The sequence below is a fragment of the Sipha flava genome, unplaced genomic scaffold, assembly GCF_003268045.1.
Source record: "Sipha flava isolate LNK unplaced genomic scaffold, YSA_version1 274_pilon_pilon, whole genome shotgun sequence".
Lineage (NCBI taxonomy): Eukaryota > Metazoa > Arthropoda > Insecta > Hemiptera > Aphididae > Sipha > Sipha flava.
The window spans coordinates 247,782-274,138 of NW_020272939.1; the positions used below are offsets into that span (position 1 = coordinate 247,782).

Here is a 26,357-nt window from a genome sequence, read left to right on the forward strand (position 1 = left end):
AACATTCTGTCGAACGAATCGACGATCCGTCAATTGTCAATATTTCAACGTAACATCGAAGGATGTTACGCGAACATGTTACGACAGGTATGGACACGTCTTCGAACATTTTCACAAACACACGAAATCAAACTATTATCATTTATAATCAGTTTTTGATTTAAGTTAAGTTTAACAACATTACTAATTACTTGCTTTGACATTCCGAACAGGTATCGCAAACTTGTAAACGATTCACCAGTAGCTAAAAATCGAAGTGTTAATATCTGTCTGTTTTGTACCGTTATAGGCTCTCTTAAAATCGTTTAAGTTTTAACGATTTTTGGCCCAATCAAATCAATAAGCAAATCAAAGTCACTTGACGATATCCTCATGATAAATTTTTGAAATTCTTGCGTCCTTAAATCGTTTAATAACGAATTTCCTCCAAATTTTGATCGACGGGTAAGAAGTCGTGTTCGCCACCATCGACTTCGCCTTCTATTATATTTCTCTAGTGTGAGATGAACATAAGCTGCAGTAGCAATTTAAAGCGTTACATGACAAGCGTTTGAACTCAGCGATAGATTGAACTACATCCTATGAAGTTATTCAGAAAAGTTATTTAAGTTTTATAAGTTAATTCATCGGTCACCTATACGCGAACACACACACACACACACACACACACACACACACTCATATTTTTTAGTTGTTCGGCCAACAGTTTGTCAAATAGTTCGACGCCGTTTTGTTACTGCCGTTTTTGCTGGTGTGGACGCGGCTTTATAATTCCGTATGAGTCTAGTCCATCATTATTACATTAAGAATAATTGTTTATTTACTAGTACTTTTTTTTACTGCTTTTGTTTTTATGACGTGCGAAACGTTAAGAATTCAACGGAAGTTTGCGCGGACCGATGACGTACTATAAAATAAACGATAACCGTTGATCTCTTATCAAAAAAAAAAAAGATCTATTGCACATTTAGTTCGTCGTCCTTATCTCGCAAGCGATTACGCAACGTTATCGCGCGGGAACCGCGAGTCGTTACACGATCGTCGAGCGGTGTTGAACACAATACGCGCGGGCACACCTCTACGTGTATCGCTGTGCATTGTTAATAACGGTCGTTTAAATAATAACGCGCAATAAGTATACGTATAAAGTCGGACGAATTCCCGGGCTGTGTTCGAGCTCGCGAATCGTGACGTGTACATATATACATCGGAAAAGTCGTCGCGCGAAAGTAAAGCACTCGCGCGCACATTATTCCGCTAAATGGGAGTAATTAGGCAAAACGGCACGAGACGAGGGAGCATCCCGCCCTCGCCGCCACCGATATTATAATGGTTTTCCTTTGTACGGCGACGGCGCGCGATCGCGAAAGGTTTATCAGCCCCGTAAAACTTTAGACGCGTCGCTGATGGGCACACTTTTGTCGTGCACCAAAACTAATCGTACATCGAGTTAATTCGCTTAAAAGTTTCCGAACGTAAACTTTTAAAACTATTTTGATTAAAACGCTTTTAAAATAAACGAGCGCGTGACGAGTACTCGCTGAAACCCGCGGTGCCTTTTTAAACGCTCCCGTGTACCTAACCGTTGCGCAGACGTGTATCGATGGGTACGTGTAGGTGTGTTGCCGACGGAAATATTCGTAAAATATCGTTTACCGAAGTCGAATTCTTCTAATCGCGTATTCGCGTAGCGAACGGCTTTAGTTTTATTAATGTTTATTGAATATTTGTATGTAAACCATGGTATTATTCGTATCCAATCCTCGTCGCCCTTTTACCTGCATGCTTTACAATATTTACTCGTATGCATATTGTAAAATTACTTTCAATAAAAAAACGAAAAAATAATAATAATAATAATTGTAATTTGAAGATCATAAAAAGGTCCGTTATTCGCTTTGAAGACATTATTTGCCACGCAGGTATTTCACGTGAAATAGGAAAATATGTTCTGGAGATAAAAACATACTATTTGCACAGCGTTCGTGACGACTTTGGTTCGAACGCAAATACATTATATACTTTTCAATGACGTACAAAAAACAATTCGCTTTAGAATACCGCCTACGTTTTCCACGTTTTTTTTTTTTTTTAAACTTTTCACGGTTTTGTAACTACCGGTAAGATTCACTCTTAAATGTTATCTGTCAAGCGATTTTTTTTTTTTTCATACTTGTGTGCCGTATTACGAAATGATTACGTTTTAATTCGTTACCAGCATCGTTAACTTTAGTCTCATTTGCGTGTGTTGACGAAAAACTTAAATAAAATGTGTGCACTGATCGATTGATGATTTTGAAAAACTTATCACGGAAACGTGCAATCCGAAATTATATTATTTTATAAGGTGTTTTTAAAACAATCATATTTTAAACGCGAAAACCATGCGAATAACTGAATCAAAATACCGATCGTTTTTATTTATTTATTCTAATAATCAACGGGCAATAACCCTTTACAATACAATAAAAATAAGATGACATCTACATATGAGGATAATAATTATACAAAATAAAATGCATAAAATAGTAATAATAACACAAAACTTTAATAGTATTTAAAAAACGTAACGTAAAGCGAAAAATAAAATATGACAACGGAATGAATGGGATTTTTTTTTTTGAAAACAATAAATCATTAAATTTAAAACGATTACGTGAAGAATTAAAAATATCAATCGGGTAGAAGATTTTATTGGCTAATCGAAGAGCTCTCGGAAGAAAAGAAAATGTGCCACTGTTCGTCCTAAGTTTGGAGTAACCAGTAGATCTAAGGTAACGTTCCGTAAGTGGTTATCAGTCTATACATATAATATGTATACTGTTGAGTAAACACTATGTTCCAAATAGGGCGTATATCATATATAATTATCGTAAATCCCACGGCTAATGACGAACATGCAAGACATGGCAGTTCGGCTACAACGATCACGCGGTGCTAAACTCCGTATTGCTTTGATGTAGGGACCCATACTCGTAAGTGATTTTACGTATTAAACCTTAACAGTTATCTGAACCGATCTGTATTTGTAATATCCGTTCCTTTTACGCTCCCGAGCTACGGTACAATACATTCGAAAGGATTAGAAAACCTTCGCTGAACATCCAATATTTAACCGGGTCACAGCCGACCGCCGTGACACTAGATCGCGCGTATGTAGTCGGGAAATCCGGCCGAAACTTACCATCGCTAATGATTGAATACGAAGAAAAAAGGGAAAAAACAATTTTCGATCGTTTTGCCGTGCGACTACGAAGTTTTGCATCGCATTTCAAGGAAACATGATGCGCTGTTTGCGAGATCCGAGCCCGAGTCGAACACGTACCGTTGTCGTTACGCAGTGCGACGGGACTCGAACGACGTCGACAAAAAAAAAAAAAAAAAAAGGAACGGAAAAATAAACAAATACTACCCGCGAGTCATAAAACATTTTGTGATTTTTTTTTTTTTTTATTCGTTCAAACCGTTCCGTCGACTTTTCCGCTGCACGGCTAACAGCAACAGTAACGGTAATAATATTTAACAATAACAACAGCGCAGCAACGCGACGGCGGCGTCCGGCTGCGACGACTCGTCAACAAACGACGCGCGGCTGTCTCCGGGTGGTCGGCCGCCGCAGCGGTCCTTGTCGGACGGCGGTCGCGCCAATTGGTCGGCGTTCGGCGAGAGCGCGTCGTCGCGCCGCGTGAAACCGCGCGTGCCGGCCTGTACCACGCGGAGTCCCTCGCCGAGTCTGGTTCGGTACGGGCTCGGCCGACGCGTCCCTTCTCCGGCGCTTGAAGGCCAGTTCACACCGAGTCGGTAGTCTGGTCGAGCGGCGAGTAATAAATAATCTAGCGGTTAGGGACACCGGTCTAGACGAGTAGTTTGGTAATGCAATTCGATCGTACAGTGATTTAGCGTATCCGTTCGTTTCTATTCATCTGGTCCCGGGTAGTACGTGGAGACTTTTCTGACTAAACGGGGGGGGGGGGGGGGCAATCCGAACGCGTTGTTTTATTTTAGTCGTCCTTGTCGGCGTCGAGATGACATTCCGTCGGTGTGAAGACGTTAACATTTCTATCCGAACGCGTTACGCATTACGGAGCCATTCATGGAACATTAAGTGCCCGGAGTACAAGAATAAAGCAATCGGTTTACGATGAAATACAGAAAAAGTACGAATGTAACTGGATGGTCCGGCAATAATATAAACAGCTGACCGCTTGCTGAAAATAAATGTCCCGATGGTATTTTGGACGACGTGTAACGTACGTTTCACCGCAATCGTTCGCAGCACCAACTCTTGTGCTACTCGACCAATAAACTGCTGACGTGGTGTGAACCAGCCTTTAGCGACTTCGACCCCTTTCCGCTGACCGCCGAGCCGCGAAAAACCGATTGGACGAGAGCCACTGGACGTGGGCACAATCAAACGCTAATCAAACGCTCGCCCGGGGGCGCTTTGGCCGCGCGCGCGTCCGAGACACGCGCGCCGAACGCTTTCCCGGTCGTTTCTTCTGGCCGACGATGCGACGCGCGCGTCGGTTTCCCGCGGCGTTTGCAACGACCGATTGTTGTTCGCCGGGCGAAAAACGCGCGTGTTCGGCGGCTGTTATTATTATCGTTGTTGTTATCGTCGTACGCGTTTCTATTGTTTGTCGCCGAGCGCACGACCAGTTCGGTTGATATTATTATGTCGGTTCCCGTTCGATCGGTGTGGCCCAGGTGGCCGCGACCGCTGGACGTGCAATCGTTAGCGTTCGGCGCGGTAGGAAAACGGTTTTCAACCGTGGAAACAACAATACTATTACTAGTTTCTATGACTGACGATTGGATGGCGTGTCTGCATATATTTTTTCTAAAATCTATGGCTTGGCAATAATAACGAACCGCCGGACCGTCGAAGAACACTATTAAATCAATAACCGATTGGTATCGTCATTTTTTATTACCGATATTAACTGTTCAAATTTATCGTGTTAAACAGTAAAAAATTGATTTGAACGACTAAGCAGTTCACGAGGTTCAAATGATAAACAACATATAAATTCATTTTCATATCACACGTCATTTTTATTTGTCGTCATTAACCGGTCATTTTAATCGCAGTCATTACATTTATCACATTCATGAGAAAAATTAATTTTCTGTTTTCATTTTTCATCTTCATACAGTTTGGTTATTTACATTTCAAGTACATAGGTTACGATTGTTTCGGTCAAGCGTATACTGACGTAAATCAGACCTTTAATGAATATAATCTACCATAAACGGTTATCAAAAAAAATAAATACATTTTATTCGGATAGTTTTAATACGAAATTATCCGATGCTAATATTGTTAAATAATGTGACGATTATATATGGTACCGAAACACTATACAAAATACTCAAGATTAATAACGATCGGTACTTCTACGGATTGAAATAAAAACCATTAGAAATCGAGATAGGAACCCACCAGAACGTTAATAAATAAACGCGCGTGTTCGTAAAACTTTAATACTCTACACAGAGGACTGCAATTCGTTCAGTTGATTTAATTTATTGTGTAAAGCAAAGGTCGCTCGCATTTGTTCGTGTTCACAATCGATTGAAGTCAAACAAGTATGTTATTACACACTCGATCCTCGGGTAGACGTGTACCAGGAAAAGGGTTCTCCGGCACAGATCCTGTACACGGTTATACCTGTATATATATATATATATATATATATATACATCTATTCACCGGTAGGGTTTGTATTTATTTGTGCGCGGGTACGAAAGTAACCATTTCAGAAGGTTTTAATTTCCAAAGTCGAGCAATTAAACGCGGATGGTCGTAAACTTTTTCAATGTCGAAGGGACCATGGGCACCATTATGAGCATTGAGTTCATCGTTACTATCAATTTACATGCGGACGGTATTTATTACTCGCGGTCCCTTCATTAAAAAAAATTTAAAAATAACCGCCCCGGACGGTTTTTAGATTCCGACAAAAAGATTATTAAAAAAAGTTACTAGACCTTTTTACCCTGTTAGTAGCGTATATTATAGCTCAGCAGCAGTGAGTCGGCGGGGCAGTGCGTGTGATGCTGCGATCGTATTATACGCTCTGGGTCGTCCGTGTTTTTCCGGTTCAAAGTGAATTGAAATTCCATCCCATGGCTATTTTTTTTTCCACCAGTTACATTTGCCGGAATAGTCCCACGGTAAAAATTCTATACCCATCTTTTAAGTCCTCGGGCTTTTTGATTATCATATTCATTAATCAGGGACCGTTATATTACTCTTAGATATATACATGTCCGTGAACGGCGTGCAACACCGGTCTACCATCACTTTGTGATTGTCCTGTAATTTTATTTTTTCGCTCTACTTTATTATTATTGTCTCTATAGTATAATATACATTTTTTTTACAGTTTATAAAAATCTTCTTGAAACAAAGGACTTAATGAAAAACGTAATAATTGTTTTGGGACGAGTCACTGCTTATCGGCGCAGCAGACGATAAATATTTGCCTCTCGAGTATACATCTCTTTGTGTCAGAGCAGGAAAATGAAATTGAATTATAAAACAAACACGGTGCATCCTTTTTCTTTTGTACACATATATTATAATTTTCAGATTATACGCGTGATCCGACCAACTTCATGTGTGGCCTGTTTGGTCTTTTTACCCTACTTTTCTCGGTTTCAAACGGTCTCAAACGGTATGTATACAATTTTAACCAAAAAAGCCAATTAGAATTTGTGATTAATCTAGGAAAAAAAATTTTTGTGTGATTCTCAACCGATATTTATTTCTCACAACAATCGATACGATTTCTATCACAAACACCTGCATTATATCACGTAGGTACCCAACTGGCACCCTAAGAGGTTTGAACCGCCAAATTTAAAAAAAATGTCAACCCTCAATTATTCCGACGAAGCGGAGCTGCTGAATAAGTGTAGCACATAAATGTGTTATGCCATCGACGTTGACTCTGGTCCATTAATAATTGCTATACGTACGCAGCGATCAAAACAGCTTCTGCGTAACGTTATATTAGTGCACGAGCGAATTCCGTACGTCTTTCTCGACCCTTTAGTAAAACGTCAAACCCGAACCGAGCACACCCATATGGTATAGCCGTAAGACTAGGCGCGTTGACGGGTACGAACGGCTACGGTTCGCACCAGTAGATCGTTGGTAAAACGTTCATTGTTTTATGATGTAACATTTTTACAGGTAACATTTCTTTATTAAAATAATACCGCGATTAAGAGAAAATAATTGTAAAGACGCTCGATTTTAATTGAACCGCATCCACGATAGCTGACCGTACTAGGCACATGCACTCGATACCATATTTTATACGGTTTTTATTAAATTTCAACTCATGTCGTCATCGTCAAGTTCAATATTATATTGGAAAAATATTCACATCAATTATATTCAGATCCTTTGGTGTATCACAAATGTTTGGGCTGGTTCGTGTTTGGCGTTTTCTTTTGCGGAGTGTAATTTTGTTTGGTTTTTTTTTTAGTACCTACGTGTAATTGGTACTGTCGTACCGTGACCGGAAGACCAACACGGCGGTTTCGATAGATCGTCCTACGTGCACACGTGTACAGGTGCGCGCGCGTCCGACAACTCGCGGTGATCTCGGCGCGTTTTTTGCCGCGCGACCCTAAAAACAAGGCCGGTGCATCGCAGGTGCACAACCGATCGCACAACGATTTATCCGTTTATCCCGTCGAGATGAAACCTTGGCGCGGGGTTCCGTCGAACACGTTCATTCTCGTTCAGAGGCGGAACTAGGAATTTTTACGCCCGGTGAAAATGTTAAAACTACGCCCTATCATGCGACCAACAATCGAATACTCTTGTCGAGAATTTTTTTTTCTAATAATTAATATAAAATCATACCTTTGAGTTTTAACATACTATCATTGTTTGAAAAAGTTAAAAATATCGAATTAATATTGGTTAGTAATTAAAAGATTACACGCTCGTTTAACGCGATTTGTTCGACAGGTTCAGCGACAATGTTGTCGACGTTGTTGCGGAAAATATCGCGGGACGGACGGACGTAGTAAATCTTCGGTGAGCCGAGGAAGGTACCGCGAGGCGTAACGGCCGCGTACGGCAGAAATCCAAGTATAGCGTTGCACTGTCGAGGGTGGTTTCTAGCCCCATTCACGGGCATGGCGCGTTGTACCGCCGTCGACAGGGCGCGCGCGTTATTTTTTACGGTAACTGCGACTATCCAACCATCAGCCGAAACGCTTTCGATAGCGCCGCACAATAGGTATTGTTCGCGGTTTAATCCGCCGGTGGAGTGCGCCGACAGGTAGTATCGCAATCTCGGTCCGGGAAACGATAACCGTTGTGTTACCGCTCGACCGATTCCCGCGAACGAGCAAAAAACAATAACAATAACCGTCGCCCGAGTCGCTTAATGGCACTGCGAATCCGCTGTTTTCGCATTCACCCGCACATGTATACGCACTCGTTAACGTGCCCGGTGTAATATGCGCGCGCGCGCGGACCACCCTGTGCACGGGGGTGCCTAACCCGCGAGCGGCCACCGTCGACACCGTTGATGTTTTGCAATTAACGCCCTCCTTACAGTTATAACGGTACAAGACGACGCGTATTGTTTATTGTTACGACGACGAAGACGACTCGTAACGTCTTTTCGAGAGCATGTACGCGCCAAACGATTCAAGTGCGTATAAATATGTTTGATGCGCGCGCGTGTATGTATTACGGGCCCGCGGCGTACAGGCTCGAACTCGAGGGTTGTGCGCCGGAAGCGTTTAACTACAACCACCCCCAACCCTCCAGCCGCGGTCCGCGTGCGAATTACGACACCCGTAAACGCCGAGTAATCAGACGTGTTTCTGGTGACGTTGTATTGTTATTGTTGCGTACGCGCGCGAAGAACGTCCGGGACACGGTTTACGCGTGCTTCGTTGCACCTCGAAAACGGTCGGTGCGTTTTACGGCGCGTTTACGGGTTCGACTCGCCGCGCGCGCGGATCTTAGACTTGCAATTTGAAATTCGATTCCGTTACCGCTCCAGCGACATGATTCAATAAAACTTACCACGTAACATGTCCACACCGGCTTTTCCGATAAGAGAAAAATAGTGTATGGCTGATGTTTCTCTAAATTACAATCATGATTATTATGTAAAACGTTTCTAAGTTGTTATCAATTCATTTTTCCAATTTCAACTTATATTTTATTTTTAATTTAATTTAAATTATATATATGCATATTTTTTGATATTCAATAAGTATAATATTATAGTCCATAAGATAAATCCAACACAACCTACGGCTTAGAGGAACAGATATATATATATATATATATATATAATAAATAGTTAAAAAAAAAAACCGGCGCTATTTGTACTGCCCATCATTAAATTATACTATGTTATGCACTGTAATATGTTTGACATTGATCGACGCGATTTCTTTTTTCGTCGTCAGCGCTTACTGAATCACTTGCTATTGTACGCTTGCTATTATTTTGGCCAAGTTATAAACTGCATATCGTTATAAATAAAGAATCTGTGCGGACTGCGATTCTTTTGTTGACGTTTTGTCGGGTCGGATTAAAGTTTAGTTTTCGAGTGTTTATTCGAGCATACGATACGAGAAAAGAGGATAATTGATGGTAACGCGTCGCCACATCGACCATTTTTTAAATTTTTGAAATAGGGGAAAAGGATTTACATATTCTAATTAATGATACGAATAATAATTTGGAACAATACTCACCCCTCGCGTCGCCCATTGTATCGTTTGTCTCTTAACTTGAAATTAAAGATTTAAATAACTGTTGAATATATTATAATATTTGTACCCCCCATCTGCTTTTGTTAAAACTATTACGATACTCAAAAGTTCTTCGTTATTATTCATCGAGCTTTCGTCGAAAATAACAATTGATAAATAATTAGTTCTATACTTATATAATAAAATAGAATGCGATTTTAATTTAACAATTATATGCGTAAACATAAAGCTATTTAAGTAGAATAATAATATTTTCATAACAAGCACGTAACCAATTAATTAAACATCCATTTACGTCGCAAATCCAAGTGGTTGTACCTGAGTGGTACATGGAAATTCGTAGACGTACGAAAAATATAAATATTTAATAATACATATACGAAAATGAATCGGAAGATGTACGTATAATTTTAAGTTCAGTTTTCGTTTATTTTTACTATGGCATTGGTTCGACAAAAATGCTACGCATTGCTTCACGGAAACGTATAAATATATATTATATGTGTGAAATTATTTTGAAAACTAGTACCATTCACAAAATCTCGATTAATTTTTTACTTCCAAATAAGTGATAAGCATAGTGCGAACACGTGTAAAATTATAGTTATATTGTGCATGCTGGGCATGCGGTAATATTCCTGTGAAAATAACAAAAGTAAACATTAATAAATTTAATACATTAGCCGTCCGTTCAATGCACCGACACAATTTTACATATAACTCCAACAACGTTTCGCTTTGGTGTTCGATTCGACCGACGCGGCATTCACGTCGTAATAACATTTCGTACTGCCGAATTACATACATTATCTGACGAACAGAAAAGTAATGGAATAGCAAATAGCAAATATTGGTTTTCCGATTCGTATTCATCCCCATTTCCCTAAAAGAACCGCCCTTTGACAATGTTTGTTCAGTGATTTTACAAATATTGCGTGGAAATCACTTGTATTGTATCGATTAATTTTTTTTTTTTTTTATTTCTCCTTCCGCTCTTCAAAACCGGTACCGCTAATCTAATCGAATAGAGTACGCGTGGGTACGCGAACACATCGCGTTCGCTTTTTCACCTGCAGCCACCCCCAAGGGCCGTTCGTTAACGGCCACTCTGGCGTGGCGCACTGTTCGTGCCGCGCGTGTCCGCGTATTATTTTCACCCGGCGCTCATCCGAGAAGCGCACACGTGTTGCGATATTGTGACGCACCGCGTCGCATACGTTTTCGTTCGGCAACGATGTTCCGAGCCGTGTTCAAAGGCGCTCAGAGCTCCGAATTGAAAAAGAAGAAAAAAATTAATTTGTACACTTGCATAACGCGCCCTCCGGTTCGTACGCGCGGGCGCGTTACAGTAATACGACGTGTACGCCGATCTCTCGAACGCCGAGTCACGCGGATCCCGGGGACGCACGTTTTCCCATTAAAATTTCACGCTAAAACATTCGAGTCGCCTTATTATTATCACCGTCGTCGTCGTTACTATGTATACACGTGCTCGTAACGCGCACCGCGACGTGGAGTTATTACAGCGTCGAGAATATTAGCAAAACGCCTCGGGGCGGTGGCGTCGTCGTCGTCTTAGTGTTCCATCAAAAGCGAAACGCATTACATCATCATCATCGTATGTGGCTCACCCGAGTACCAGTAGTACACGAACAGCACTCGCGTCAATTATGGTTATTTATAAACGTGTGTTTGGTTTGCGTTTCGAGACAAAGTGACAAGGGGGTTGGCCTCATCAAAATTGATGGAATTGCTTTCTACCGGGCCGCAGTGTTGTGCACCGCGCGCGGTGCACATCGACTCGGTTAATTACTGTTTCCGCGGATGAAATTACATGTTTGCGGGCGCGCACACGTCAAGTAAATTGGCTATCGCGGAACGTTTGCATATGTTAAACCCGACCGTGTATGTACTCGTATCGCAAATAGTCATACACGCCTCTCCCCGCGTCCCTGCGGCCGCGTAGGCGTAAGTGTAATTATTGTACGCGTGCACGCGTCTAGATCAATACCGTTCGTCGAGCTTAATAACGCGTGCGCGTCTTAATAATTGATAAATAAGATGCGAGCGACGGCAGGTCTCAGATAGGTACTTTGCCGGTTTCGCTGCACCACGTCCGTACGATAATGTTATTAATTACCCGCGAGCTCGTCGCTCCCAAACCGAAATGTTACACGACCAAATGTGTCCGTTCGAATAATAATACGGACAATAGATTCGACTGTTGTACGCGCGTATATTTACGATCGCGTTACCGGTGGTCGACAAAAAACGCTCGCCGCTTTGGATCGTCCGTCGGTACACGATCGCGATCCGATACCGTACGCACGAAATCGTTTCACGTTGACACCGTACAATTCAACAGCGAAGAGTCCCTAACCGTGTTTTTAACGGTTAATCGGCGATAAGTATACGAAAAGTTCGTTTTTGATTCAAGTCCAAACGTGCCACGTTCCCGCGCACTTGGTCTAAGGATGGGTCATGGTGTATGCGAATTGTCGAAACTCATAAACTACGCCGGTCACTAAAAAAACGGGTGCGCGAATGCTGTTTGTTGTACACTACACGTGTCCGGGAGAAATTGGTTTCGTTTCGCCAATCACGCCGTTTGAGCTAACGTGTTGATGTATCGTTTATACTAGATCGAGGCGAAAAAAGTGAAAGCAAAGAGCAGGCATAGCTCGCAGAAATATTTACATGTGGAACGACGAGGAAAATCGTAGAACGGCCGCGATCGGGCGTACTTGCACGGGCGCATGAAAATTCCGCTCAAAAATGGTAAATTTCGTACAAAACCAACTACAGGTAAAATAAGGTACATGTAAATTCCGCCCCGAAAAAAAAAACAGGTAAAGAAACGTACATGTAAATTGCGCCCGAAAAAATTGATACTTAATAAACACATCCTACATATACTTTACTTTGGAAAATTTAAAATTGTCCAATACTAAAAGCATATTTCCACGTTCTGATTGTATAAATCGAGCCATTATAACGTATAAGACCGTAGAACGTGTACTGAACACAATTTATAATATTTCTATCTGATATTTTCAATTATTACATACACAATATGTGCCAAAGCTGATATGATATGATACGATTGACGATTGTCCCGTGTTCGTTCGGACACTATTTCCGAATACTATAACACGCCGCGTCGAACGATCACAGAACGCTTAGTTTAAAAACATTTATTTTTCCGGGCGGAACTCACACGTACCCTTTTTTACTTGGATATTTTCCCAGGCGGAATTTACCATTGACCTTGTTTTTACCTGTTAGTTTCGGACGGAATTTACGATAACCCCCACCCCACTTGCACACGTATCACGCACGCATTCCAGAAAAGGACCGACGCTCGGGCGAGCGCCACCTTTGCGCGGGTATTCGTCGTGCACGAACATCGCGTCGGTCCTCAGCACCGGCGGAGAGGGTGAGTGGGTGCGCTCGAGAAACCGTCGTCGGTGGGGGGGGTCGTTCGGTGGCGCCGTCGGTTCCACCGAACAAATGACTTCGACAGTCGAACACGCGGGGTACGCGCCAGCTTGCAGCGGAGGTGCTCACGGTGTCGGGGGCGGAAAAATTCCACCGGGAAGATTGATAAGAAACGGTAATGAGCGGCGTAATGCACTGGCGCGCGGTGCCGTCGCCCGCGGATGAATTAGCGTTCGGGGCTTTTATCGGTCGCGCGTCGGACGTGACGGAAGCAGAGATGGATCGGCCGTGCCGGATTCGACGGAAGAATCGGCAACGAAGATAACGGGGCCGCGGGGGCAGGGAGCGAGGGACGTTGAAAAATGTCGCGCGACACCCGTTAAAAGCTCCTGGGGAAATTAGGCGACTGCTCGCACCACCGCTGCGTGAATACGTCTGCACGGGGGTGATGGGTATGAAGAGGAGGAGGACCGGAAACGACGACGGGGTGCGGGCGACACGTCCGGGACTGCGCGGCGCGGTGACGTCAAAAAATCGGTCGCGTGCCTGCCGCGCCGCGCGTTTTTAATTGCGACGCGAGCGCAAAACCGCCGTCCCGGGGACAATGCGAGACGACGATGATCGAACGGCCGTCAGAAATCGGTTTTCCGCGGACGAACGCGTGTTCGCGCATGACGGGTGGTCCACAACGTTATCGACCGCGCCAATGTCGCGTGTTTATTATTGTGCAAATGTTATTTTGATCGATACACGGTTACAGTAATATTTAATAAATACAATGTGTACACTGTATGTATATACATCGTTTAACGTGGTGCACGTCGTTTGTCGGACCGGCTGAAAGTGCTTACGACGGGGAAAAAGTAAGAGCTCTCGATGGAATCGCCCTCTCACTGTGTATCTAGGAGCTGTGACTAAATCTCCGGCGCAAAGAAGGCCGCGATTATTGTTCGCACGTCGAATAGTTCACGATATCGGACTTCGGGAGGATTCAAACTCAACAACGAATCGATTAAGGTGAGGAACCGTTCGAGTTCCTTAAGAGGACGGTCACGCCCGCGTTTGTTGTCTGTGTCTGACGTACGTACAACATAGCGGATTTGCGTTCAGCGTTTCGAGTTTAGTGACGTTAGCTTTAACGTTAGAGTAAACTGACTTTTGATCAAACTTTAAGGGAAGAACATTATCTGTGTTTTGTTGGTCGGTTTTTCCGATATTTCAATTTTTTAGCGAGCAATGATGTTTTTTTTAAATGTTATATTTTACATATACTCATAACACGCTTAAAAATTAAAATATCGGAAAAAACCGACCAACAAAACATAGATAATGTTCTTCCCTTAAAGTATGATTATAGGTCAGTTTGCTCTAATATTAAAGCTGACTTCATTAGATTTGAATCACTGAACGCAGATTTGCTCTGTTGTACGTATGTCAGACGGAGACAACCCTATACTGGTGTGACGTCCTTTTAAATTTACACGTTTAATTAGTCTCTCTCTCTTTCTCTATCTCCATCTATTTTTATCTAGAAATTTAAACATATTTATATATATCTTACTCGAGCACTGTTTTTATTTTTATATTTTCATAGATATTTTCGGTAGCCTTTACACTTCAGTGTCGAATATTGTCGTACAACAACACAACATTTGCAGTGTGATCATAAGCTGAATTATGTCAAAAAAAAAAAAAAAAAATAGTTCATATTTAAAATACATCGTAACACATTAGCATAAAACTACTAGATTTCAAGTTCTGTTTTCAACTCAAACAATTGTAGGGAAACGTTCATTAATTATTATCAATTTATAATGACATTTTTTACATGTAAGTTTTAAACATTTTTTCCCTTCAAAACAAACGCGTTGGAAATGCAAATGGAGATTCGGTTGATGAAAAAACAATTTGTAATTTTTAGTGTTAATATTTATTATATTTTCTTCCGAGTATTAAAAAATTGATTTATCGAATGTCAATCTGTATGTTATCTATCTACGACTGCTGTTTACGACATATATCTTATTCTCCGACACGGTAAAAAAATTATCACGTATACATTTCATGCTTCAAGTATGTTTTGCTTACGATAATAATAATGAATGTACTCTATATAAAAAAACAGACTGCTCTCAGTATGTTTTTTGTTTTGGTTTTAACTCGTATGATGACACTTATTTTATTGAGCTCGAACATAATTTATACTCGGGGTGAAGACATAATTTTCGAACAACTTAGTTTGTTTTTCATCCATATGTTTCGTAAACATTCGAAACAAAAAATATATAATATGTTATATCATTATATCTTCTTAATAGAGTTTAGAATAGAAGTATATTTTTGTATTTTACTATATTTTACTTAAAAATATTCTAAAAAAAAGAAAAAAAAAATGTATTTATTTAATTTGATTCTTCTTGTTTAAAATATATTATTTTGTTGAGCTGTGTTCGTTTTATAAGGTATACGAATCGTGTAGGCGGACATCTTTCAGTATGGCTCATCTGTATAAATGCGTTTTATCCGGTTCTATGTGCACAAGTCATATCTCGAAGATTTTCTGTGTTATGAAATACAACATTCAACATAACTGTGTTTTAAACTTGATGGTCAATTTAGTATATATTTTGTTTGGATATTTTCGCATCATACATCATCATTACCATAAAATCATTTGTAAACAAAATTGGTGTACAAGAAAATCAATTGTTTGAAATCTATTATTACGAAAAGTACTTCTTGATTACAACCTCTGAAATATTAAATTTTTAAATTTAATAGGTTCTCTAATTGTTGTAAATTAATAAATATTTATGAAAATTGTATAATTTTATAATAATATGTATATATTATAATATTACGATGTATAAATTCTATTATTATTAGTAAAAATACGTTCGAAATTGGAATTATTACAACAGTTGGTTGATGTGTACAGTTGAAAACTAGATGGCGCTAAACTACACGTTTCAAGCAATTTTAAAGAACATGGGAAATTACTAGAAACCAAATTATTCCATGTACGACAATATAAATGTAAGGTAAATTTATACAATACGTAAAGTATTGGGAAATAAAGGCAGAAATAAAATATTGTAAATTTAAGAAAAAATTGATTATTTAACTATCGGAAAAAGTAATATTTTATAAAATAAAACTTAAATGTACAACCCTCACTAGAAGTTATAAAAATAAAGTTTAAAATTAATATTTGTCACAAATAAAATTATGATGATGGAGTTGACTATTATATAGAAATTTTTGGTAGATATATGTACCGTATTATGTTTTATAAATAATAAATTGTGTGTATTAAATTTTTAAAATTACGTTTTTTTCTTTAATTTCGTTTTTTATCGTTTTTGATGAAAATATATATAAGCTTTTAAAAATGTTAACTAAATAACTTAGTAACAAATACCTATCATACTAACTAATAACTAAAATGAGCAATATAAATTAAGTATATAAAAACTCTAGTCTATAAAATCGTGTTGTAATAGTTTATTATTTATTTATACGATTTAATCTTTACGTATTACATTTAGTGTTACCTTAGGTTTATTATAACTAGTCTTAAAATCATGCAATTTAATCTAAGATTTGTACAGTACTTTAATCATTAAAAAACTTTTTTAATTACAGAATGCAAGTATGTCCAACAAGATGTTTAATTGTCTTATCTGTCAAAAATGAGTATAAATAAAATTGCAATACGATTAATAAAAGAGTTTTTGTTTTATATACAAATATTTAAATATAAGTATTATATAAAGTTAATAACTTAAACAGGTTTTTAAATAATTAGTTAAATTTCATATTGACCGACAAATGATCAGGTAACACTTCAGGTAAGTATACGGATTTAACATATATTCGATATTTAACGTAAATAAACGATGCGGAAAATCAAATCGAAACTTATTTATTATTTTTCATTCGTTATAACAAAAAAAAAAGTGTTCTCAGTCTCAGTCGATTCGTACGATTCTTCTTGCACATCCCGCAGTATTTTATTAGATGGATTTACTTGTGCGAGAAGTTCCGCGGTCTTCTCATAGACGACATAATGAGAAACGTTTATAGAATAATGACACTTGGATGATTCGTCGGTTCGACTGCGCGCCTCCTGTTAAAAAAGGCTCTTCCACCCGTGGTTTGAGGGGGTGGGGGTGACTGAAAAATAATAATAATATTTAACGTTGTTCGTAGTTCGCTCACTGCGAGGATTTCCGCCCACTCGACGTTCGACCAGATATAATACGAATAATAATAATAATAATAATAATACGAATACGAATAATGAGTATATAATAATAACGAATGCCACCTCGTCGTCGCATGTGTCAGCCGCGTCGTTGCATTTGATTGTGACGCGCGTTCGGAAAAATAATACGGTTTTAATAACAACAATTATCGTTATTATTCTGTTACGGTTTACAACATTACCTCGTTAGTAGGCCGGAAAAAATAAACGGTAAGCCCGTTCGCGCCGATCGGAGTGAATAATGTGAATACACCGCGCGAACGTTTCCGACGCGATTATGATAATATTTTCACGAAATAATATAATACACCGAAGATCATTATGAACACAACACAATAATAGCGACCCGTTTTTTTTCGACGCCCCTCGTTTCGGACGCGGTTCGGTTTTTTGCACGCGTTTACCCGAAAAAAAAAAACCCCATATTTGTACGATTCTTTTCCGTTTTGCTCATTTCTCGAGTGCCTATACGCGCGCACTGTATAACACTATACGCGTTATTATGGCGGCTCAAACGTTGCCGTAATTATCGATAACGCGTGACCGATTTTCGTTTTCGATCGTCACCCCGTGAACATATTCGCTTCGGAGCGTTGTCGATTTGCGTTTACCCTAGTGGAAAAAGACCATGGTCGAACCGCTCTCCGATCGAAAACGAGTAATTACCACAATGCGCTCGGTTCAAGAAAAATGTTCGAAAAATCAATCTTATTTTTAACGCGCGGTTGTTTTTTCGCATAACGTAAAAGTACGTAAAAGAAATACTCGTAATAATAACACCTCCATTTACGTACGTTTTTGTTATGACCAAATTTTTTTCGAAAATACAAAAAAAAAAAAATATTTTCCTGAAATACATCCTGACTCAAGCGATTGGTCGTAAAAAAAAAAGTACTACATAATTAGATTTTTTTATAAAGGTGTAAATATCACATTTTCTTCACTTCAGTGCAATTCGATTACTTCGATTTCGGTAAGAAGTGCGGTTCGGCTGTACCTTCGGTGTGTTCCCCTTAAACTGCAAGTTCGCAAATCGTCGCGTCTAGACCGCCGTAATGCCAACCATTGTTTAATATTTAAGTCCTAGGAGAACAAAACATAAACGAATGGCAAAAATTATTTTGCTATATTTATAAGATTTTTTTTTTTATTATTATTTTTTACGTCTACTCACGTTTATAGCCAATACTAAAATATTATGGCCATCAAGCCGATCCGTTTCGTTTTTAAGGATAATAACATGATTTAATATTTATAAAATTGCGCGTTGTGCTCTCCGAGTCCACGCACGCCGCCGGATAATCGAAAACCGTCATCGGACGGACAACTTTGGCCGCGTGATCGTCGTCGGCCGTGTCCATAAATGTTTATTTCCCCATGAATAGTTCAATAAATTCAAAGATATCCGGACGCAGAACGTTGCGCGGGTCCAACCCCGTGTACCGTAACCACTGCGAGACGCGTATGATTATTTTATGAACCACCGTCCTCCCCGACCGAAATGAAATCTCTCGATCTGTCGTCGTATACTTTTATGTCCACCACGAGGGCGGTTTTCCTCCACTCCGTATAAATACTTCTACACACGGTACAGTATACGTTTCGTAGCGTCTCGCCAAAACTTTTGGTTTCCTCTCTTTAATTTACCGATTTCCGAAAGAAATGTCGTCATATACGTACTTCTATAAAAAATAAAAATAATAAAATAAAAAAACCGTATTGGTCTTTCGCATGGATTCGTTTTGTTCCCCCGAAACATTCTTCGCGTGTAGTATATATGACTTAAAGCTAAAAGTTTTACCAGACACGATAAATCATAAGACTGTATATTGGGTTGGCGAGAGATCGATCATCTGCGAAATATTTCAGTGGTTTCTCCATTGTGAACATTAGAAATAGTGAGTTTTTTTCACTACGTTATGGCTATATATCTTTTGAAAAATAAATAATTTTTTTAGAAATACGATTTATGATTTGTTTTAGTAAACCACGACGGTTGTTTTTTTTATATTTTTTTTTTTTTATCAAACTATATACAATTCGCAATATATTATTTCCAAAACCAATTAATTTATTGATATACGTTTATTGAACACATGATTACAATTAAATTATATAGTTCGATAAAAATATTGATTCGTTACAATAATATTATAATATATTCGACAAAAATGTATAAGCGTGATATGAATACGCAAGACGATTATATTTTAGATGTTACCTGGTTGTCAAAGTCACTGCAACGTACCCGTAATTTTATTTTGGAACTATGTACGAAAACGTAATGATCCGAAACGAATGTAAATATTCAACGTCCACACTATACAAAAAATAACAACAGACTACACGGTGTACAAAATTAGTTCATCGTGCGTTTGCACACGATTATTTTAAAATGTGTGTACAACAATTGTTAAAAAAAATTGTTTTGTTCAAGTTGTCAAAAGTATACGTCGTGAACTATATTAATGAATTTATATTATTTTCGAAGCTATGATCAGGTGAGTGAAGTTAGCGGAGAAAGGTAAGCTCCCGTAACTTTTTACTGGCCATAGAAGTAATTTTGAAAATAATATGGTTGAATAGCAGTGACTGAGCACTGAATACTAGTGCTCGAATTTTTTCCGTTAACGCAACTGCAAAGGTCCCCGTAAAATGAGTGATAGATTATCAAGTATAATTCCACAGAAAAAATTGTTATAGCAAAGTCTTAGATATGTGTTTTCAGCAATCCGAAATCAATATTCTGTACAACTATATGTACTCATTACGGTGAACATTTCTTTTATTTACTTTCTGAGTGTTTCGATTGCTGTTTGAGATAAAGTCATGGAAACAACGTCGATTTTCTGACTAGTGTATGATCAAACTAAAAATGTGTATGTGGATGTCATTATTACCTAATAATTCCTCATGGATGTGAGTTAATGTAATATCTAAAAAACAAAGAGTTGTTTGGGGTTTTATATTTATTTAATAGGAAATGCACAAATAAACAATTTAAAAAACGCACGTCACTCTATAGAGTAAGTAAATGTATTTACATCGATATTAACTGTCTAAACGTTATTTTACGATTCGGTTTATATTCACCTGTGTTATATATACATGACTGTTAATAGCAAATAAACATTCTATAATATTCTTGATCCGATAGTTTCATGTAAGTATTTGGCTCGCGTATCGATCGGAATCGGTCTAAGTGATGTGTTGAACGGCGCACAACATAAATAATTATTGAAACTCGCTGCAGTACGGATCATAATTAATCATAAACAACCGCAGTTACCCGAATATTTGGATCGATTTTGGTCCGCGAAACAAAAATACAGCACTAATCATGACGGTTCTTACTAAATGTAAAAAATGTATAGAAAGGAGGGAAAGCATTTATATACATATAAGTACCCCGTTATTTTTACAACGATCCGTTTTTCTTTTTCAATCTTCAGGGACGTGAGAAAGCCATGGAAGTTTCAAGAGGTTCTGTGTAAGATAGTGTGACGACATCATCGATATCGGGGGTACGCGAGACACCGTTCATTTATCCACAGTTAAAAATAAAAATTCATAAAAACCGTGAAATGGTTGCACAGCAATCTTTCGCACTTACTGGTAAACTGCACACTGTTGTGCTGTCGGTTGCGCGATGTACGGTTTCAAAGTTGATAACGTTAATAGTAAAATTGTGTTGTTTATCCATCATTATTGTATAAATATTTTACACATAAAACCTATAGCAGTTCGTAATGGTATTCATCGTCGAAACACTACAACTTATACTTTGACGATTCAATCGTAATGAACATTTGTTATGGTTCATTGAAGTAATGTAAACCGTTGTGACGTAATCAAAATGTTCATATAAATTATGTTTGTCCATGTAAGATTTTAATTTTTTAATTGTATGTTTCATCGAGGCAAATAATTCATTCGAAACAATCTAAAACGAGATAAAACTTATAATAAAACGTCCCTCCGTTGGAAGTGATCTCAGTTTGACTTTAACAACATTACGTTTCGTACAATATAATATGCGCTTTTCGTGGCTACTCCGGTTAACATGTTCAATAACGCGTCTTAATGTTTCCTCTTGCTCGGACGATAATCCTATGAGGTGATACGATTTTCATCCCTGACGAAAGCAAAAGGGCATTCTTTATTTTGATTGAATCCGATTTTAATGCGCAATATATATTCAACGTTATCCGGAAGAGCCCATAACACGTGGTCGTTCTTCTAGGACGATAATATTCTTCACGTATATATATATATATATATATATATATATATATACACGTGTGTGTACAGACAGTTTGAGAACGATAATTGCATTTGCGAGGGCCCGTTATGTGCATAAACTCTTTAAAACGGTCATACAAAATTGTCAAATTCAAAACAGATTTGGCCGTTTCATCCGCATTTTATGTACAAACACAAGCGAAAGGGAACGTACGCACTACATTGCTATGATAATATGCCAATATTAGTTTTGACGAGCAAACTTGGATAGGAGTATCTATAGTTAAAAATATTCGTGTTATTTTTCTGATCTATGCATTTTTAGTTAGATGCGTACATCCGATTCGGTGTACATTACGGTATTAATCGTATACATACATGTGTACACGAGTATTTCACGAGTATTTATCGGGTGACTATCAGCAGTGCTGTCTTATGTCCAAGTATACGCGATTTTAAAATCGTGTTAACCCGTTGGTGCACATAAGGACGTTCGTTAAAATTCATATTACGGACAATAAAAGCTCCGTCGACTGTTTGATCTCTGACGTAGACGACTGAAAGCTTGCGATCACTAACTCGTGGCGTCAGGTTGAACTACGAGTTCGTACCGAATGCCCGGCAAATCGTTTATTATTCGATTTCCAATGACACTAATCTGATCGTGCTGTTACGTTAAACAATCCCTGTCGGCATGGCAGGTGCTGACCGATCACTTGTTTCGGGAACAAGAGTACTTTCGAAGAAAGGGTGACCACCGGAATATTTCCGATGATCGATAACACCCGTGTCCACCGGTGCTCCGGCAGTAAAACTCGATCTTCGTGAGTGTTGATATTTTGGCCTTGTCCAACGTCGGAACGTCCAGTTTCGCCCGTGTTTACTGACAGTCGTCACGTAGCACGCTAGGCACTCGTTTTCGTTCGAATTATGTGGATTCGAACATATTTCGTTTACGAGTACCGTTCACTCGGTGTTTCGAGTGTCCCGGTGTATTTATTGTACACATATGATCTATATCGCGGGTTCGTGAATAGCGAGAACGATCGGTGCAGTATGTGAGCGGTGATCGACGACGTTAACCAGATACCGCGTAAATCGATGCGGTACTGCTGCAGCAGCGGATCGTATACACGCGAGAACAGCTGTGCCGTATATGTAAATACATATATGTATAGATGACGTACACATACGCGCGTCTCTTCAACATCTAATTAAAAACGAGTGAAAAACACACACACACACACACACACACGCACGCGCGCGCGCGTGCAGACGCAGTACGGGCCCTAACCGTCTTTAACGAGCGCGCGTTAATTATTATTCCGTCACACAATGATAATAATATATTCTCTCCGCAAGCCGCGGTGCCGGAGCAAATCGAAAGAAAATATTTGAATACGATATTTACGTACACGGGAGAGGGCATCGAAGAGAAACGCTATGTTTATTGTTATCCCTCCGCGCGTATAAATTATAATATTGATATGGTGTACTCGAAGGTGTATAATTAGTAATTGCTATCGCTGTACCGCGAGACGTGATCTGGAGGTGCGGAGAATTTCATTCGGTCCCGTCGCGTGTAGTGTAGTATTATACTCATAGGCGCGCGCACGGAGGGGCGTCGGATGTTCCAGGACACCCCTCCCCCTCCGTAATATTATGAATGGGGCCCTTACAGTGCAAGTCAAATAGTAAAGAGCTCTAATTTACAACCGATTTTTGTTCGAATTGAATTAAATTTACTCCAAAAATATTTGGTAAAAAATAAATGACGTTTCGTAACAGAAAAAAATGAAACAAAACATTCGTGCGGAAATTGATGATGACAATATAACAGCTACGGTTGTCTGCAAAAGTACAAACCATAAACAATTGAATCCATCCGAGGAAAACATGCGAGATCCAAGGAAATCGTATTCATCGGGACTGATCTATCAATACGTTAAATGTAAAATTAAATTTACGTTCATTTAATTATTTATACGCTATAATTTATTAAGTGTACCTACTCGTTTCGTTAAAATAGGACCTAAAAGTGTTGCGGTCACCCCCTGAAATACGTGTGCTCACGGCTATGATTATACTGCAGTACACCGATATTAGTACTGGATTGATCAGAAACGATGCGATATAAAACTGGATTTTTAAATCCACCGTTGCCGTATCGCTCAGCCGCGAACAGTTTTCTTCTGCTCGCACCCTGTTTCCCCAATCCCCTCAACCTAGATCGAATCAATTCCCGAACGAGTGGGCGTGAATCGATTTTCTCAAACCATTATTTTTTATGTGGACGAAAAATCACACGTTTAACGTATACGTAAATAATACGTGTGTGTATAAAACTGCAGAAGTGTTATGTAGTTAGAACCGGTCGATTCGATGAAGTGGGGGGGGGGAGATACGAAACAACGTGTTGTTATTACTAGCTGAATTTGACGTCGATGCTAGGTTACAATAAAAAATTCTATTGTTGAATAATCAAATAAATAAATCTTAAATAATGTATAGAATAAATGTATATGTTATTATAATAATGTGCAATTTATGTTTAGGAAAAACCTAAAATAGAAAACTGTTTATTTTTTTAAGTTTTAATTAGATTTATAGACGTACGCAAGACATTTACATAAGGGAAAACTACTATTGTTTCACTCGATAAAGAGCTAATAAGAAAATGAAAATTTCAATTGATTTGTGTAGTATTATTGTGGAATTTCTTTGTAAACTATATTCATTAGATCTTTTTTGTTGTTTCGTATTATTTGTATTTGTAATTTTTCAAAACATCTAACTTAGAATATTGCATCATAAAGTTGACAATGACTAAATACAGATTTGGATAGATACAACCCTACTTTATCCAATATTTGATCCCGTGCTTTGTTGATTGTCATAGCAAAATCTACTCTTATCGGAAATTAACGTCTAGTAAATGAAAAGGGAAGAGTAGAATCTGATGAGGTCAAATCAATTCTAGGCAATAAAATACGCTGACCAGGTCCTTATATAGTTTATATATAGTTTATATATATAGTTTATATATATAGTTTATATATATATATAGTTTATATATAGGTTATAGATTCCAAGTCTAAAGAATGGCCGTACATATTTTGTACAATAAATCTTGTATTATTAAAATTAGTATCTTTTTTTTTTTTTGTCGTTTAATCGTCAGTTTATGCATTTGTTTGTAAGATTGAGCATATGGATTCATTTTAGAAAATACATTATGTAATGTATCAAGTATATATATATATATATATATAGTTATAACTTTTTAGTTATACATTTTGTGATTTGTTCAATCTAACTTTGTTTGCATTCAAGTTCAACGTGTCTAGCATAATCGGCATCTGTGCTCATTAAATATTCGTATTCATTATAACTATAAATGTGTAATTTATAAGAAAGATCACAAATGACAACATTTTTATACACATATATAATATATATATAATAAAATTCACGACATTTTACGAGTATGTTATTATTTTTTAAATGTCTATTAATTACTATTAATTAACATTTCGTAAAAACCTTCTGCACCGCGATACTTGAACATATCTGTTCGCCTTTTTTTTTTTGGTTTTAGATAAGAAAACATAAAATCTTCATCATCTTCTTCTACGAATAATAAAGTCAAAATGTCATTATTATTATTAATATACATATTCGTGGTAATTAAAACAAAACTGTATTAATTATCAATTAAAATTAAAATCGCACACGCGTCTGTATGTGGACAGATTTTGCGAGTGAACTGAATATCGCGTTCTTTTTGTACCTACCAAAATCGCATTTTTAGTAAAACACAACAGAGAAAATGCATCGCGACGACAATTGCGGTCATCGGTCTCGGCGACGTGTCGTGCCTTGGAAAACGTACATTAATTTTACTTTACTTACTTTACTTAACATTACTGCGGTCGTACACGAGTCGTACTTATGATGCAGATACGATATTGTAGGGCTCGGAGACGGGAGAAAAACCGGGTGCAACACGTGTGCGGGTTGGCCCATCAACAGAAACGTCAATACCGGTGCGCGTAAGAATGCACGTGGACGTATTCGCGCGCTGTAAAACACTGTTGTGTACCTATCGTTACCGCGGGCGAGGGGCGGCTCGCGGTAAGTATGTTGTTTTTTTTTAATTATTTTTCATTTCCCCCGGATCGCCTCGAGCGGTTTGTTTAAGGATCCCTCGCGAAACCGGCGAAACGGTTTCGTAATCGACGTGAAATCTCTCGATCATTCCGACCCTGTCCCTGACCCCCGTTCCGCATCGTAACGGTTATCGTTAACACTACAATCGGTACGATTTCAGTACACGTGCACAATAATCGAACAATATTCGGTACACGTATACGTGCGGATCCGTATTGACGACGTCAAAGTTCAATTTTTCAAACCGCAAATGCTAGTGAGAGTTTTCACTATAAACCTAATGATGTGTTCTATCATGTTTAAGAACTAAAATTAAGGTTAAACTGGTCGTCAAACGAAAATGAACTGTACTATACGATAAAAGAAATTTCGATAAGGAGGCAATCAATGACAACCAATGTCGCAATATTCAAGTGGTGAAATTAATAGATTAGGATTTATGCAGGCTGTTTCGATAATAGTTTTGCCATAAAAT

At 38.5% G+C, this 26,357-nt stretch overlaps 1 long non-coding RNA gene across 1 annotated transcript; it reads right to left on the bottom strand.

Moving 5' to 3' along the window:
* Positions 1-17,031: 17,031 nt before the first annotated feature.
* On the bottom strand, positions 17,032-19,855 carry LOC112685368. The gene is made up of 3 exons (XR_003148790.1): positions 19,692-19,855; positions 18,645-19,152; positions 17,032-18,553 (listed from the first exon to the last, which is right to left on the bottom strand). It is a non-coding gene; the product is annotated as an uncharacterized LOC112685368 (long non-coding RNA).
* Between the last annotated feature and the right edge of the window lie 6,502 nt (positions 19,856-26,357).